Raw genomic sequence first — 16738 nt, 5'->3', positions numbered from 1 at the left:
TAACTTTTATTTGAATTTCTTTTTGGTGGACTTGATTTGACATACAAGGTGAAACATGGGGAGAGGGGGAAACTCAAATTCTCCAGGTTATTTTTCTTTTGGTGATTATATTCAAGGTGAGTGACGTAGATACTGACTAATTAAACATTGACCCACTTCAGCATCAAAAACACACAAGAGAGAAGCTATCGGCCAACAGCAGAATAATGTTTCCTTAACTCGTCTCCAAAAATGTACTTCAGTCCCAATTTCAGAAACGTATTTATTGCTGTGCCAATTTTTTTTTTTTAAATTTTAACTTTTTTAAAATAATATTTTATTAAGGTATTTGAAATTTTTGATATCAGTAACAAACAATTACATCAACATGGTAAGATAAACATTTCACCACCCCCCTCCAATCTTCACGCACCTCAACCATACAACAACAATCACACCCCCCCACCCCCCCTGGAATACTGCATCTGCCGACATTTTAATTTTCCCCAAGAAAGTCGACGAATGGCTGCCACCTTCGGGAGAACCCCAACATTGACCCTCTTAAGGCAAACTTTATTTTCTTGAGACTGGGAAACCCAGCCATGTCGGTAACCCAGGTCTCTACGCTCAAGGGCTTCAAGTCCTTCCACATTAACAAGATCCGAGGCTGCCAGGAATTGTTGTGCCAATCTGATATACCAACCGAGAATATCCATTTGGAACAGCATTATAGGGAATTCAGTATTGTGCTTAAATTGGATCTTTAGAACCTGATGTACAATGGCTTAATCGAACTGTACTAACTATGCTACACCACTCAGTCTCTATGTGAATTTGAGCTGTTCTGTACTAACCCCTCTAAATATTTTAATCATGTATTCGGCGCTCTCGCGACACTACCTATTTATTTTTGTTTTCTTAAGATTGCCCCAAGTCTCAGGGCAGGGCTGAGGTGTGATCACACCAGTTCAACGTCTCATATGTTCATACATATTTATATAAAGAGACTCTCACCAAAGGCAGGACCACGGCAGAGACAATTCAACAAAAATATAAAACCTTACATTTTAAAAGCCACTCTCAATAGCCAAAGAAAGGTGCTGAAGCATGGCATATACAAAGGTGTCGTTCTACATCATACATGAACAGAAATGCCAAGTATACTTATTAATGCTGGTAAAATAAATGTCCAGTTTTTCCACCGACATTAACCAAATATCATTGTAGTGTAAATTCTCTGAAGCCAATCAGGTTGTCAAAGTATTTTTATTAAGCACATACATTGTTCTCAGAACAAAATCTGTACACTAGAAACAAGACTGTACAATACAACTAATTCTCTTCAATGCGAATGAAGACAATACAGCTCCGTGGATCTTTACAGGGTGCTGAACATTTCACATGATAAGGCCCCAGAGCCTATTGTGGGGACGGTCATTTCTTCATTTTCATATCTGCTTCAATGGCACAGCGGCGTCCTCTTGTACCACCATCCTAACAGAAAAAACAATTACTCTATTTCACTGCCTAGTGAGGAATTATTAAGCATTTATATTCACAGAATTTCTTACTACATTCCAGAACACTACGTTTCATGAGGCAGACTGCATATGCTTTGGTGAAAGAAAAAGAAAAGTGGAATTAAACAAAAAATTACTTGGCCCAAATAGTTTCCAGCAAGCTTTTTCTTTTGGCAGTACCCGGCACATAGAACTAAAAAGGTATGCTGTATTCAAAAATGAAGGTCAAAATACTTTTGTCGAGCAAGGATTCATGCACGGTATTAGGGCGACAGTTCTGGAAAGAATGGTGGAAATGAATACCATATTGAAATAAATTAATACAAGGCAGACAATCCTGATCAATAGACTGGTGTTTAGAAAGATAAAGGCTACATGGAAAATATTGAAGGAATGTTGGAGATTCAACATCACACAAGGGTAATATGCAAAACACACCTAATGCTTTCTAACGTCCATCATTAATACTTTACATCCTCATTTGAAAAAAAAAAATCAAACTGAATACATTCCACTTACCTGGAAGCAGTAATTAACTGCTTTGCGGAGACCGTTAACAGTATTTTGTCATCGGCTGATGTCACAGCTCTTGCTGTTGCTGGCTGAAATACATGGGGAAACTAGAAATGTCAACACAGGACAGCTCTCAAAAGTAAATTTCATTTAAATTTGAAAAAAAGCATCTTTTTAAACCAGTGATTGAATAAAATAGAAATTTGTTAAATTACCATCATGCAATCACTGAAAGAAAGATACATTTAGAACACACTAAACTCCTAGATTTCCACGTATTTCAGCCAGCACTGTGACACCATCAGCTGATGATAAAAACATCTCGAAAGTAGTTAACTTCTGCAACCAGGTAAGAGGGAAACACCCACTCTGAAACTTCTGTGTAGACGAAATGATAAAAATGAATTAGTGTTAGGAACTAAATGTTGGAGTTGTGTTCCTTGCATTTAATAGAAATTATGTTGGAACACAAAAGTTTTTATTTGACATTTAATTGCTGACAGTTAAATTCTAGAAAAGGGAACTATGTGTCATAGAGTAATACAGTACAGTCCCTTCAGCCCGTCGAGTCTGCACCAACAAAACTACACTAAATCTACACTAATCCCACTTTCCAGCACTTGGCCCATAGCTTTGAATGTTATGACATTTCAAGTGCTCATCCACATTAAAGGTTGTGAGGTTGCCTGCCTCTGCTACCCAAGTGGTGCAATCTAGACTCCCACCACCTTCTGGGTGATAAGCCTCTTCTTCAAATCCCCTCTAAGCCTCCTGCCCCTCATCATCAATTTATGTCCCCTCGTTATTGGCCCTTCAACTAAGGGGAACAATTACTTCCTATCCACCATGTCGATAGCCATCAATCTTATACACCTCAATCAGACCTCCCCCCCTCAGCCTTCTCTGATCTAACCCCACCCTATCCAGCCTCTCTTCATAGCTGAAAGCTCCGTCCCAGGCAACATCCGGGTGAATCTCCTCTGCACCCTCTCTAGTACAATCACATGCTTCCAAAAGGGAGGTAACCAGAAATGCACCCAGTACGCTAGCTGTGACCTTTTTTTAAAGTACATTTAGAGTACCCAAATTTTTTTCCAATTGAGGGACAATCTAGCTTGGTCAATCTGCACATCTTTTTGAGTTGTGGGGGGTGAAATCTACGTAGACACGGGGAGAATGTGCAAACTCCACACAGACAGTGACCCAGAGCCGGGATCGATCCTGGGACCTCAGCGCCCTCAGGCAGCAGGCTAACTACTGCGCCACACTGCTGCCCTGACTCTAGCTGTCACCTAACCAAAGCTTTGTACAGTTCTGACATAACCGTCTGCCCTTATAATCTATGTCACGACTGATAAAGGCAAGTGTCCCTTATGCCTTCTTGACTACCCTATTAACCTGCGCTGTCACCTTCAGGGATCTGTGGACAAGCACCCCAACATCCCTCTGTTGCTCTGAGCTTCCTAGTGTCCTCCTATTCATGGAGTACTCGCTCGACTTGCTGCTCCTTCCAAAGTGCGCCACCTAGCACTTTTCTGGGTTAAATTCAGTCTGCTACTGATCTGTCCATCTGATCAACCCAGCTGTATCTTCCCTCAACTTGAGACCTTCCTCATTATTAACCACCCTGCTCTTTCCGTCCATGATCTTTACGTCATCCACAAACTTAGTTATCATGTCCCCTCAACACTCATCTATATCGTTTATATACATCGCGAACAATAGGGGACCCAGCTCTGATCCCTGTGGCACGCCACTGGGCAGCGGCCTCCAATCACACAAACAGCCTTCTCCACCACCCTCTGTCTCCTACCACTCAGCCAGCTTTGGATCCAATTTGCCAAGTTACCTGGATCTCATGTTACCTTCTTCATCAGTCTCCCATGTGGGTCCTAGTCAAAGGCTTTGCTGAAATCCATATAAACTATATCAACTGCACTACCCTCATCTACACACGTGGTTACCTCCTCAAAACATTCAATCAAATTTGTTAGGCATGACCTCCCTGATCAAACCTTGCCTCTCCAACATAGAACATAGAACGATACAGCGCAGTACAGGCCCTTCGGCCCTCGATGTTGCACCGACATGGAAAAAAAATCTAAAGGCCATCTAACCTACACTATGCCCTTATCATCCATATGCTTATCCAATAAATTTTTAAATGCCCTCAATGTTGGCGAGTTCACTACTGTTGCAGGTAGGGCATTCCACGGCCTCACCACTCTTTGCGTAAAAAACCCACCTCTGACCTCTGTCCTATATCTATTACCCCTCAATTTAAGGCTATGTCCCCTCGTGCTAGCCACCTCCATCCGCGGGAGAAGGCTCTCGCTGTCCACCCTATCTAACCCTCTGATCACCCAAGTGGAGATTAATTCTCCCCCTCCAATTGTTTCCCTACCACTGATGTGAAACTCACTGGTCTGTAATTCCCTGGTTAATTTCTACCACCTACTTGAAAAGTGGAACCACGTTAGCCATCCTCCAATCAACTAGTACCTCCCTTGTGGCCACAGAGGAATTAAAAATTTGGGTCAGAGTCCCTGTGATCCCTCCCTTGCCTCCCACAGCAGCCTGGGGTACAACTCATTCGGACCTGGGCATTAGTCCACTTTTAAACCCACAAAAACCTCGCTACTCCCTCTGTCAAACTGTTCAACCTCAGTCCCTCTCCCCAAATTCTGTACCTACATCCTCCTTCTCCTGAGTGAAGACAGATGTGGAAGTACTCGTTTAACACCCTACTGATGTCCTCTGGCTCCATGGACAGATTGCCCCCTTGGTTCCAAACAGGCCCTACTCTTCCCCTGGTTACATACATACATACATACATACATACATCGAAGATAGGAGCAGGAGGAGGCCTTTTGGCCCTTCGAGCCTGCTCCACCATTCATCATGATCATGGCTGATCATCCAACTCAATAGCCTGGTTATCCTCTTCCCCTTCATATCTTAGGGACTGTTTAGCACACTGGGCTAAATCGCTGGCTAAAAGCAGACCAAGGCAGGCCAGCAGCATGGCTCGATTCCCGTAACAGCCTCCCCGAACAGGCGCCGGAATGTGGCAACTAGGGGCTTTTCACAGTAACTTCATTGAAGCCTACTCGTGACAATAAGCGATTTTCATTTTTCATTTTCATATCTTGGAATTTTACCTCATCTTACCCGCCAGTGTTTTTTCATGCCCCTACTTTGCTCTCCTCATTGCTTGCTTAAGTTTCCCCCCCTGCACTTGCTATAATCCACTAAGGCCTCCGCTGAATTTCTTCCTTTGTACCTGCTAAATACGCCCCTTTTCTTTCTCATCCAGCCCTTAACATAATAATATTTATTTGTGTCACAAGTAGGCTCACATTAACACCGCAATGAAGTTACTGTTAAATGCCTAGACATCCAGGTTCTCTCTGCTTGTTTCTCCTACATTTCACCCTAAAGGGAACACATTGGGCCTGTACCCGTCCCATTTCCTTTTGAACGCACCCCACTGCTCTGCTGTAGGTTTCCCCCGACAATAAACTGTTCCCAGTCTACTCTGGCTAGATCCTAACTTATTTCAATAAAATCTGTCTTCCCCAATCCAAAACCTTTTTTGAAGACCATCTTTTTCTTTTCCCATAACAACACTAAATCTATCTGTGATTTGGTCGCCATCACAAAAATGCTCCCCCATTGCTACTGTGAACACCTGCCTGGCTTTGTTCCCAGAATTAGATCCAGCAATACGCTGTCCCTTGTTGGACCGTCTGCAAATAGACATTAAAAGCTCTCCTGAATACATTTCAAGAAATCTGCCTCCGTTAAACCCAACTTCCCCAATTAATGTTGGGGGAGTTGAAATTCCCGAATATATTTACCCTATTATTGTTACACACCTCAATGAGTTGTCTACATATCTGCTCCTATATTGCCCACTGACTGCTTGGGGTGCCGATAATGTACCCCAGCAATGTGACTGCCCCCTTATTATTCCTAAACTCTATCCTCCGTACTTGCCACGCCTTACCGTAGTAACAGACTCCTTAATTAATAATGCGGCACCATCTCTTCTTTTACACCCTCCCCTGTCTCACCTGAAGATCCTATAACCCAGAAAGTTGAGTTGCCAATCCTGTCCCTCCTTCAACAGCATATCTGTGATGGCAACAATATCACAATTCCACTTGATTGTAATAACCTAAATGTGGGTGATTAATTTCCCCCACTGAAAGATTTATTCTGTGGATAGGCATGGGTCATTAGTTGAGAGTATTGTGGATAACACGTACATAGAGGTGGTTGCATCACAGGCTAAGACTCAACAGGCAGGAAGGAAATGGGTGACCACCAGGCAGAGCAAGAGAACTAGGTAGTGCAGGAATCTCCTATGGCCATGCTTCTGCAAACCAAATATACCGCTTTGGATATTGTTGGGGAGCGGGGAGGGGTGGTTTGGGGGGGGGGGGGGGGGGGGGGGGGGGGGGATGGCCTCTCAGTGGAAAGCAGCAGCAGCCAAATTCATTGCATCATGGTTGGCACTGCTGCACAGGAGAGGAATGCAATAGCTCATAGAATAGAATCCCTACAACGCAGTAGGCAATTCGACTCAGTGAGTCTGCACCGACCCTCAGAAAGAGCACTCGGCCCAGGTCCATTTTCTGATCCCATCCCAGTAACCCCACCTAACATGAACATCCCTGGGCACAAAGGGGCAATTTTAGCATGGTCAATCAACCTAACCTGCAGGTCTTCGGACTGTGGGAGGAAACCGGAGCACCCAGAGGAAACCCACGCAGACACAGCAAGGGTAAATTGTAAGGGGAGCAGATAGGCATTTATGTAGCTGAAAACAAGACTCCAGGGTGGTATGTTGCCTCCCTAATAATAAATTTGTTTACTTAAAAAAATATATACCATCTTTGGTGAGACATCTAGTGTTGAATTGACTGTACTGGTTTTATATACATTGATCATGTATGTTGATATACAGAGATCACTACACTAGGGTCAAGATGTCTCAGAGCAGTGGATGCAGAAAATTCTGGAGGGTGAACAGAAAGTGGTCATGGTACACATTAGTACAAAAGGTATAGGTTAAAAAAAAGGGGATGAGGTTCTAAAAGCAGAATATAAGGAGTTAGGAAGTTGACTGACAGGATCACTGCCAGTGCCATGTGCTAGCCAGAGCAGAAATAGTAGGATGTATCAGTCGAATACGTGGCCGACGAGATGGTACAAAGGGGAGCTTTTCAGATTCCTGGGACATTGTGACTAGCTCTAGGTGAGACGGAACTAACACAAACTGGAGGAGTTGCACCTGGGCAGGACCAGGACTCATGTCCTAGGGGAAGTGTTTACCAGAGTGGTTTGGGAGGTTTTCATCTAAAATGACAGGGGAATGGGAGCCTATGCAAGGAATCAGAGGGGGGGGAAACAAGGACGAGAACGAAAGACAGAAAAGGGGATAAGAAAAGTGACGGGCAGAGAAATCAACGGTCAGAATCAAACCGTGAAACATGGTAATGGGATGAGGAATGTTAAAAAGACAAGCCTCAAGGCTTTGTGCCTTAATGTACGGAGCATTCACAATAAAGTGAATGAATTAATCGTACAAATAGATGCAAACGAGTATGATTGTGTAGAGATTACGGAGACATGGCTGCAAGGTGACCAGGTACGGGAATTGAACTTCCAGGAGTGTTCGGTATTCAGGAAGGACAGACAAAACACAAAAGGTGGTGAAGTTGCATTGCTGGTTAAAGAGGAAATTAGTTCAATAGTGAGGAAAGTTATTAGCTCTGATGATGTGGAACCCATGTGGCTGGAGCTGAGAAACACCAAGGGGCAAAAAACATTAGTGGGGATTGTATATGGACCCCAAACTGTAGTGGTGATATTGGAGATGGAATTAACCAGGAAATTAGATATGCATGAAATAAAGAAAAATCTGTAATTATGGTGACTTTAATCTGCATATAGATTGGGAAAATCAAATCAGAGGATAAATTCCTGGAGCGTGTACGGGATGGTTTTCCGGACCAACATGTTGAGGAACCAACTCGAGAACAGGTCATCCTAGACTGGGCATTGCGTACTGAGAAAGGAATAATTGGCAATCTAGTTGTGGGATGAGTGACCATAATATGATACAATTCTGGAGAGTGACATTGTTGATTCTGTGGGTCCTGAATCTAAATAAAGAAAACTACGATGGTATGAGGTGCGAGTTGGCTATGATGGATTGGGCTATGATGGATTGGGGAATGTTACTTAAAAGGGATGAGGTGGATAGGCAATGGCAAACATTCAAAGAGAACTTGGGTGAATTGCAATAATTGTTTATTCTAGTCTGGCAGAAAAATAAAATGGGAAAGGTCACCATTTGGCTTACAGGGGCAAGTAATCAGGGATACTAGATCCAAGGAAGAGGCTTACAAATTGGTCAGAAGAAACAGCAGACCTGAGGATTGGAAGCAGTTGAGAATTTAGCAAAGGAGGACAAAGGGATTGATTAAAGGGAAAATAGAGTACAAGAGTAAGCTTACGGGGAACATAAAAAACGATTATGGAAGCTTCCATAGGGATGTGAAGAGCAAAAGACTGGTGAAGACAAATGTAGGTCCCATACAGTCAGAAACAGGGGAATGTATAATGGGGAACAATGAAATGACTGACCAACTAAATCCATACTTGATTCCGTCTTCACAAAGGAGAACACAAATAACATACCAGAAATGTTGGGGAACACAGGGTTTAGTGAGGAACTGAAGGAAATCAGTATTCGTAGGGAAATGGTGTTGGGGAAATTGATGAGATTGAAGGCCAATAAATCCCCAGGCCTGTTACATTCTACATTCCAGAATACTTGAAGAAAGTGGCCCAAGAAATAGTGGATACATTAGTGGTCATCTTCCAATATACTATAGACTCTGGAATAGCTCCTACAGACTGGAGGGTAGGAAATATTACTCCACTATTTAAAAAGGGAGGTAGAGAGAAACTGGGAAATGCTAGAGTCCATTATAAAAGATTTAATAGCAGAGCACTTGGAAAACAGTGGCAGTATCGGCTAGAGTCAGCATGGATTTATGAAAGTGAACCCATGCTTGACAAATCCACTGGAATTCTTTGAGGATGTAACTAGTAGTGTTGATGAGAGGGAGCCAGTGCTTATGGTTGATTTGGACTTTCACAATGCTTCTGGCAAGGTCCACATAAGAGATCAACGTGTAAAATTAAAGCGCATGGCATTGGGGGTAGTGTGTAGAGATGGATGGAAAACTGGTGGGCAGACAGGAAACAAAGTGTAGGAATAAACAAGTCTTTCTCAAAGTGGCAGGCAGTGAGTGGTCGGGTACCGCAGGGATCGATGCTAGGATTCCAACTATTCACAATGTATATTAATGATTTAGATCAGGGAACTAGTGTGTAATATCTGCAAATTTGCTGATGATACAAAGCTGGGTGGGAGGGTGAACTTGGAGGAGAATGCAGAAATGCTTCAGTGTGACTTAGACAAGTTGACTGAGTGGGCAAATGCATGGCAGGTGCAGAATAATGTGGATAAATGTGAGGTTATTCACTCTGGTAGCAAAAGCGGGAAGGTGAATTATCCGAATAGCTTCAGATTGAGAGGGGAATTTGCAACAAGACCAGGGGGTCCTTGGGTCCTTGTACACCAGTCGCTGAAAGTAAGCATGTGGGTACAGAAGGCAGTGAAGAAGGCAAATGGATTGTTGGCCTTCATAGTGAGAGGATTAAAGTGCAGGAGCAGGGATGTCTTGCTGTAATTATACAGGGTCTTGGTGTGGCCACACCTGGAATATTGTATCCCTTTTTGGTCTCCTTATCTGAGAAAGGATGTTCTTGCTGTGAAGAGAGTGCAGTGAAGGTTTATCAGCTTGATTCCTGGAATGGCGTGACTGGCATGCCCGGAGAGATCGAGTCAGTTAGGATGTTCCTGATGGTGGGGAAGTCCAGAACCAGGGGTCACAGTCTAAGGATACAAGGTAGACCATTTAGGACTGAGATGAGGAGAAATTTTTTCACCCAGAGTGGCGAGCCCGTGGAATTCTCTATTATAGAATCACTCAGTGCAGGAGGCCATTTGGCCCATCAAGTGCACCGACCCTCCAAAAAGAGCACCCTCCATAGGCCGCCGCCCCCACTCTATCCTCGTAACCCACAAGTTGTTGAAGCCAAAACATTTTATGTTTTCAAGGAGGAGTTAGATATAACTATTGGGGCTACAGGGGTCAAAAGATGTAAGGGATAAATGAGAAGAGGCGAGTGAGTTAGATGTTCGGCCATGATCACAATGAATGGCGGAGCAGGCTTGAAGGGCCAAATGGCCTTCCCCCTGCTTTTATTTTCGAAGTTTCTATATTTATTTTACTCGAGTCTGGAAATCAGCATGCAAGATAGAACATGAATATTTAGCATGTTTGATTCAAATCCTCTCATTCTACAGAGGGAAATAACTTTTATGAAAGTATGAACACCTCAATTAAAATAACGGGCAAAATAATTTCAAACAAACATTCACAGTACAATTTCCAGACTTTAAATTATTAACTCGCCCATCTCTTCCATCTGGCTGCCTGAGGAAACTTTAACAAACATTGAAACATTTCTCCAAGAGAGAATTGAAAGTAATTAAATTGAAATATAACACTTCACTTTCATTCCACCCACCCCACTAAAATATATTTAAATACCCATCCCAAAAAAATGGCTTTTTGACAGAAAAAGGTACAAAAACAATCATTTTAATTAAATTATCCTCTAAACATCTGAACAAGAGTTTTCATCTGATCAAAACCTATTTCCCCTCCTAGACATATTGGGAGAAAAATTAATTCCCTTGGAGCTGGCATTACACAGGCTAATACTGCTTTACGTTCCATAGCTGGTGCTATTTTCTCTTTGATAGTATAAAATGCTGCTGCTCTTTTATTTCAGGAAAATCCCTTTTCATTAACCCACCAGCTGACTAATGCACAATTCAAGTTCAGTAGTAGCATTTCATTCCTAGTTGAAGGGGACGTTGATCCTATTTAAAAATAAAAATAAAAAAAGCACAATAATCAATCATAACAGGGGAAATAAAACCTGCATCATGTAGTGCTGTGTTGTGGAAATAACCAGCTTTTAATACGAATTTCTTTCAACAATTTGTCATTGCTTCTTTCTGTGGGATCTCTTGTGTAAGATGGCAACATGCAAGACAAACCTGTGCTCCACAGATAGCTTTCCAAAGATGTTATATTTTGCTAAATTCTACAGGATGTCATAATAATAATAATATCATCATCTTTATTGTCACAAGTAGGCTTACATTATCACTGCAATGAAGTTACTGTGAAAAGCCCCTAGTCGCCACATTCCGGCACCTGTTCGGGTACATGGAGGGAGAATTCAGAATGTCCAATTCACCTAACAGCACGTCTTTCGGGACGTGAAGGAGGAAACCGGAGCACCCGGAGGAAACCCACGCAGTCACAAGGAGGTCGTGCAGACTCCGCACAGTCACCCAAGCCAGGGATCAAACCTGGAACCCTGGTGCTGTGAAACAACAGTGCTAACCACTGTGCTACTGCACAGCAAAAAAAAACGGTGCCACGGAATTGGCAATGTTGGAGTTGGAGGTTTGTGGGAATAATCCCATAGTGGCAGACAGAGAATTGGCTGCTCACCAATCTCAGTTGTCGGTTTGAGTAGCAGCCTGTGAGTCAGGATGCTGAATGGCTGAAGCAGCCAATCAGTTATATAGACCATCCCTATTTGGTCAATGAATTGCCGTTATTCTGGAAAACAGCAACCATTTACCCAATTGACCGTGCCTTGTCTCATACCTCTTGACATTTTGATCAGATGAGAAATTCTCTTTAGATACCTCTCGACCGAAATTGGAGTTGGTGAGTGATGTGCTCTGTCTTCTGCGTCAGGGTCGTGCTGTGTCGCAGGATGGTAATTTTAATGTTTTCTGTGTTTCCCTTCCCCTTCTGACCTCTTGACTAAAACCCCGATCATAAGGAGAAGAGTTAAATGCCCCCGGCCCATGTCTGGGAGAGGGGGTTCTGCGGCGCACAGCACTGCGGGGGGCTTGGGTTCAGTGTTTTAACAATGTCCAGAGTGATGACCCAGGCCTGTAAGTCCTTTAAAAAATAAAATTGGAACCATCAGCTTGAGAGCTGATTTTTCTTTTTTTAAAAGCCAGTTTTTCAGTTCAGTCAAGCTACTGCACTGCTGCTGCTGGCCTTTCAGAAATTCTGCCAAAAAACACAAAGTGTCAGGACTCCCGAGGCAGCAACTGAGAGTTTTCAAACTTGAAGGTCTGTTCAAAGTCCCTTAAGCATTTCAGAGACAATTAGGTGCCACGGTATGGCATGGGGTTGAGGAGCTGAGGTGGCGAAGTGGTGTGGTGGAGATTGGGATACAAGGTGGGTTTGTTGGGGTTAGGGGTGTCACTTTTAAGGTTTAGTGCCACAAAATTAAATACTATTTCAAGTGAATGAGGTCCGTGTCAGTCGCCAAAGTCAATGTTATCACCTGCACAGGTGTTATAAATAACCAATGGAGGGCAGCACGGTGGGGCAGTGGTTAGCACTGCTGCCTCTGGGGTCCCAGGTTCGATCCAGGCACCGGGTCACTGTCCGTGTGGAGTTTGCTCATTCTCCCCATGCCCCGTGTTTGCGTGGGTTTCGCCCCCATAACCCAAAGATGTGCGACGTAGGTGGATTGGCCACGCTAAATTTCCCCTTAATTGGAAAAAATGAATTGGGTTCTCCAAATTTTGTTTAAAAAAAAATAAGCAATGAGGTATTTTCTTGTCAAATTAATAATGTTTCAGGATGCTGTTAAAGTAAAATTTGTTCTCTCTGCTTTGTTTGATCGTCACTTTGGGATCACCTATGGGATGCACACAAACTAATACTCTCATATTTCTTAATATTATCTTTTCCTAACTCTATCATGGGACAAGGTCAGCATTTGTTTACCATCCGTTGCTCAGCCATGTCAGATTGCAGTAAAGAGTAAACCACATTGCTGGGTCTGGAGTCACATGTAGGCCAGACAGGGTAAGGGCTGCAGATTTCCTTCCCTAATGGACAATAGGGAAGCAGATAGGCTTTCATAACATTAATGATACCTTCATGGTCCCCATCACTGAGACTAACTTTATATTATTGATTTATTGATTGAATTTCAACCCCACTGGCTGCTGTAGCGGGATTTGAACCCATGTCCCTCAAAGCATTAATAATAACAGAAAACTACTGGACAAATTAACCTTAAATTAAAAAAAATAAATTTAGAGTACCCAATTCATTTTTTCCAATTAAAGGGCAATTTAGCGTGGCCAATCCACCTAACCTGCACATCTTTTGGGTTTTGGGGGCGAAACCCATGCAAACACAGGGAGAATGTGCAAACTCACACGGACAGTGACCCAGAGACGGTATCGAACCTGGGACCTCGGAGACGTGAGGTAGCAGTGCTAACCACTGCGCCACCGTGCTGCCCAATGCTCAGCATTAATAATAAAAACAGAAAATGCTGGACAAACGCAGCAGGTCTGGCAACATCTGTGGACAGAGAAACAGGGTTAATCCTTCACCTCTGGATTTCTAGTCCAGTGTGTTAGGAAAACAAAGATAGTTTTACGGGATTTATTTTTGTGTTTGTAAATATTGTATTGGGGCTGTTTTAGCTCAGCGGGCTAGATGGCTGGTTTGTGATGCAGAACAAGACCAGTAGCGCGGGTTCAATTCCCGTACCAGCTTACCCGAACAGGCGCCGGAATGTGGCGACTTGGGACTTTCACAGTAACTTCATACTTGTGACAATAAAAGCTTATTATTTTTATTAAAAATGAGGTATAGTTTTAAGTGGATTTAATGTAATGTTTCTGTGCTCGGATGGGCAAAACCTATAGTTAGATTCATGCTGGACAATGGTGTTTGTATGTCCAAACACCATTGTGGGGGTTGGTTAAGTTCCAACTGTGTTTCCATTGTGCTTAGAGAGGGCTACCAGCAGTGGCTGCTTAGCACTGGGGCCTTGTAAAGTAGAGCAGCTTTTAAGTTTTAGTTTAGCTAATTTGATTGCAGTTGAGGATAGGTAGTGAGGGAGGAAACATCTCTCAGATTTGCTGGAAGAAATGCCACACCATTAAGTAAACAAGTGCAAGCAGCAACAGCAATCCGTGTGTGTGTGTGTGTGTGTGTGTGTGTGTGTGTGTGTGTGTGTGGGGGGGGGGGGGGGGTTCATTGGGATGGTGTGGGAGGACTGGGTCACGTGGGGTAATGTCTATTGAATTGTTATTGTATATTCTCTTTTTGCACTATGTCAATGTTCACTCTAGTTTGTTTTATTATTATTGTTACTACTGTTTTATGATGAAAAATTCTGCAAAACCTTAATAAAAATACTTAAAAAAAAGAAGAAAACAAACAGAGATGAGGAGCAGCTAGTTAAGGAAACTAGAGAAATGAAGAGAAGTTTCACTAGACCAGAGCACTATTCAGTAAATACTGACAGAAACAGGCACAAGGCTGACATGCCAGAAAGATATCTTAAGTGATTTTCACGTTTGTGAAATTTTACTACAGCCTGTGGAACATGATTTGAAATAAAAATGTGAATCGGTGGCTAGATCCTGGAGTTTGTGTAAAAGCAGTTAGACAAAGGAAACCTAGAAGAGGGTGGTGTAAAATCCTGGACTGGATTCAATGTTAAAAGTGGGAGCTTTGTTTAAACATGACATTTGGAAAACATGGTCTAGGTTTCAGATTGCAAAGCACTGAGGGAAAATATACTTATGAAAGAAGATTTTAAAGTTTGTCCTTGGAAATGTAGTTTGGAAACACACATGACAATCTCTTGGGGGGATTCGGAGGAGAAATCTACAGACACTGACTTGGTTTCAGAACAGAGCGTGTGTTTGGCCAGTCATCTGGTGTGCTTAAAGGGGACTTTGTGTGTTAATGAGACCATTGTAGCTTACTGTGTACTATGTAACTGTGTCAATCCTAAAACCTGTGTGTAATTGCTATACCAAAGGGAAGATTAATGAGTATTGCATTATAATCCAATTTTTCATTTATGCTAAATGTTTTTTTCATAGAATCCATACAGTGCAGGAGGCAGCCATTCGGCCCATCAAGTCTGCACCGACCCTCTGAAAGAACATCCTACCTTGGCCGCTCCCCCGCTATCCCTGTAACCCTACCCAACCTGCACATCTGTGGACTGTGGGAGGAAACCAGGGCACCCGAAGGAAACCCACACAGACCCGGAACGTGCCAATTCCACACAGTCACCCGAGGCTGGAACCCAGTCCCAGGTGCTCTGAGGCAACAGTGCTAACCGCTATGCCACTGCGCCGACCTTCTACCTGACCGGTGATTGCGTTCCTCCACGTTTTGGATAAAAGTTAGTATTTTCAGCTGGGGTTGCATTCTGGATTCCCCCATCCAGTTGTAACATCAACTGGGATTGTAAAATGTTACAACACCACTACGCCACCATCTCCCACAGAATAACCCACGCTGCATATATAAAAGACAATATTTGTAACCAGATGTCAACAATGGGTGTTATCATTTTACTTAGATAATTCGGTGGCTGTTTGATGAATTGATCTGGGAACGAGTAAAGAAGTGTCATATGAAAAACAAAGTTTATATTTCCAAGATTACTGGGTTCATAATTTATACTCGGCTAAGGGAGAAAGCTACTGGAAAGTATTTATTTTTAGGAGGGGGTTCGTCAGATTTGGCATTTTCATGAAAGGGGTTCACAGGATGTCAACTTTTGGGAACCACTGATCTAGAGTGATGCCATCTTACCCAGAAATCACCACAGATAAGTCAAGGAATTGCCTTATTGGACAATACTTTGCAAGCCAGGCTTTCCAACACGACAGCAGTACGTGGTTCAAAAACAACCACTGGAGCTATTCATGAACATCAATAAATCCTGTCAGTTCCCTCAAGTGAAAGGTGGGACCTGAAGTAAGGCTGTTTAGAATTCATTGAGCAGCATCCTACACAGTGTGGGAAGCATCACCTACCTGTTCTGTTGTAGAGCCCTATCAGAGAGAAGGCAGACTGTATGCCGATGCTCCTAATCGCTGGATCCTGAGCATTTAGATCACGTGCAATTCTAGCAATGGATCATGTCAGTGCCTTAAACTGTCCTTCACTAGATCTAGGAGCTTTCTTCCATTGGTTTACATCTCTCTGGCTTCTCGAAAATCCTGGCACACAGCATAACGAACTCCTTATTCCCTATATTTCCTTTTACATGTACAGGAAAAATACTGTTGTGGTTGAAGTTTCTCTGTGTGTTCTTTGAATCCACATCTAAACTGAAAGGTCTTCCTCCAGAGAGCATCTAACTGACATTGGCTCATTGGATACAACCGGCTCTGAACTGGCACTGACCACAGCAGTCACATGGGGTCTCTGGTGTAGCTGATCAACAGTCAATGCCACATTTTAATATGGCATTTGTGAAACGGTGAAATATCAGACATTACTGAACCTAATGAAACAAACTGGGACAATCTCATCAAAGCATACTTTCACAGAAAACACAGTTACGATTTTGACCAGCTATGAACCACAGTATTTACCACAGACTGGTGCATTATAATCTGGGTTAACATTCAGGGCAGAACATTCACTTCCAGACTTTGCGACCTCCTACAATGAGTTATTATCCACATTGTGCATTGA

The 16738-nt window shown here is 42.9% G+C and overlaps 1 protein-coding gene and 1 long non-coding RNA gene across 2 annotated transcripts in view; both read right to left on the bottom strand.

Annotated features, from left to right (window-relative positions):
• LOC119978145 (bromodomain-containing protein 8-like) overlaps positions 1-16738 on the bottom strand; it is an 86755-nt gene that overhangs the window by 25645 nt on the left and 44372 nt on the right. The gene's annotated exons all lie outside the window — the stretch shown is intronic.
• On the bottom strand, positions 1227-16734 carry LOC119978146. Its single transcript, XR_005463396.1, has 2 exons — positions 16072-16734; positions 1227-1473 (listed from the first exon to the last, which is right to left on the bottom strand). It is a non-coding gene; the product is annotated as an uncharacterized LOC119978146 (long non-coding RNA).

The sequence above is a fragment of the Scyliorhinus canicula genome, chromosome 15 (assembly GCF_902713615.1).
Source record: "Scyliorhinus canicula chromosome 15, sScyCan1.1, whole genome shotgun sequence".
Taxonomy (NCBI): Eukaryota; Metazoa; Chordata; class Chondrichthyes; order Carcharhiniformes; family Scyliorhinidae; genus Scyliorhinus; species Scyliorhinus canicula.
Note: the sequence above shows the minus strand (reverse complement) of the source record. Positions and strands in the feature narration are given on the sequence as shown.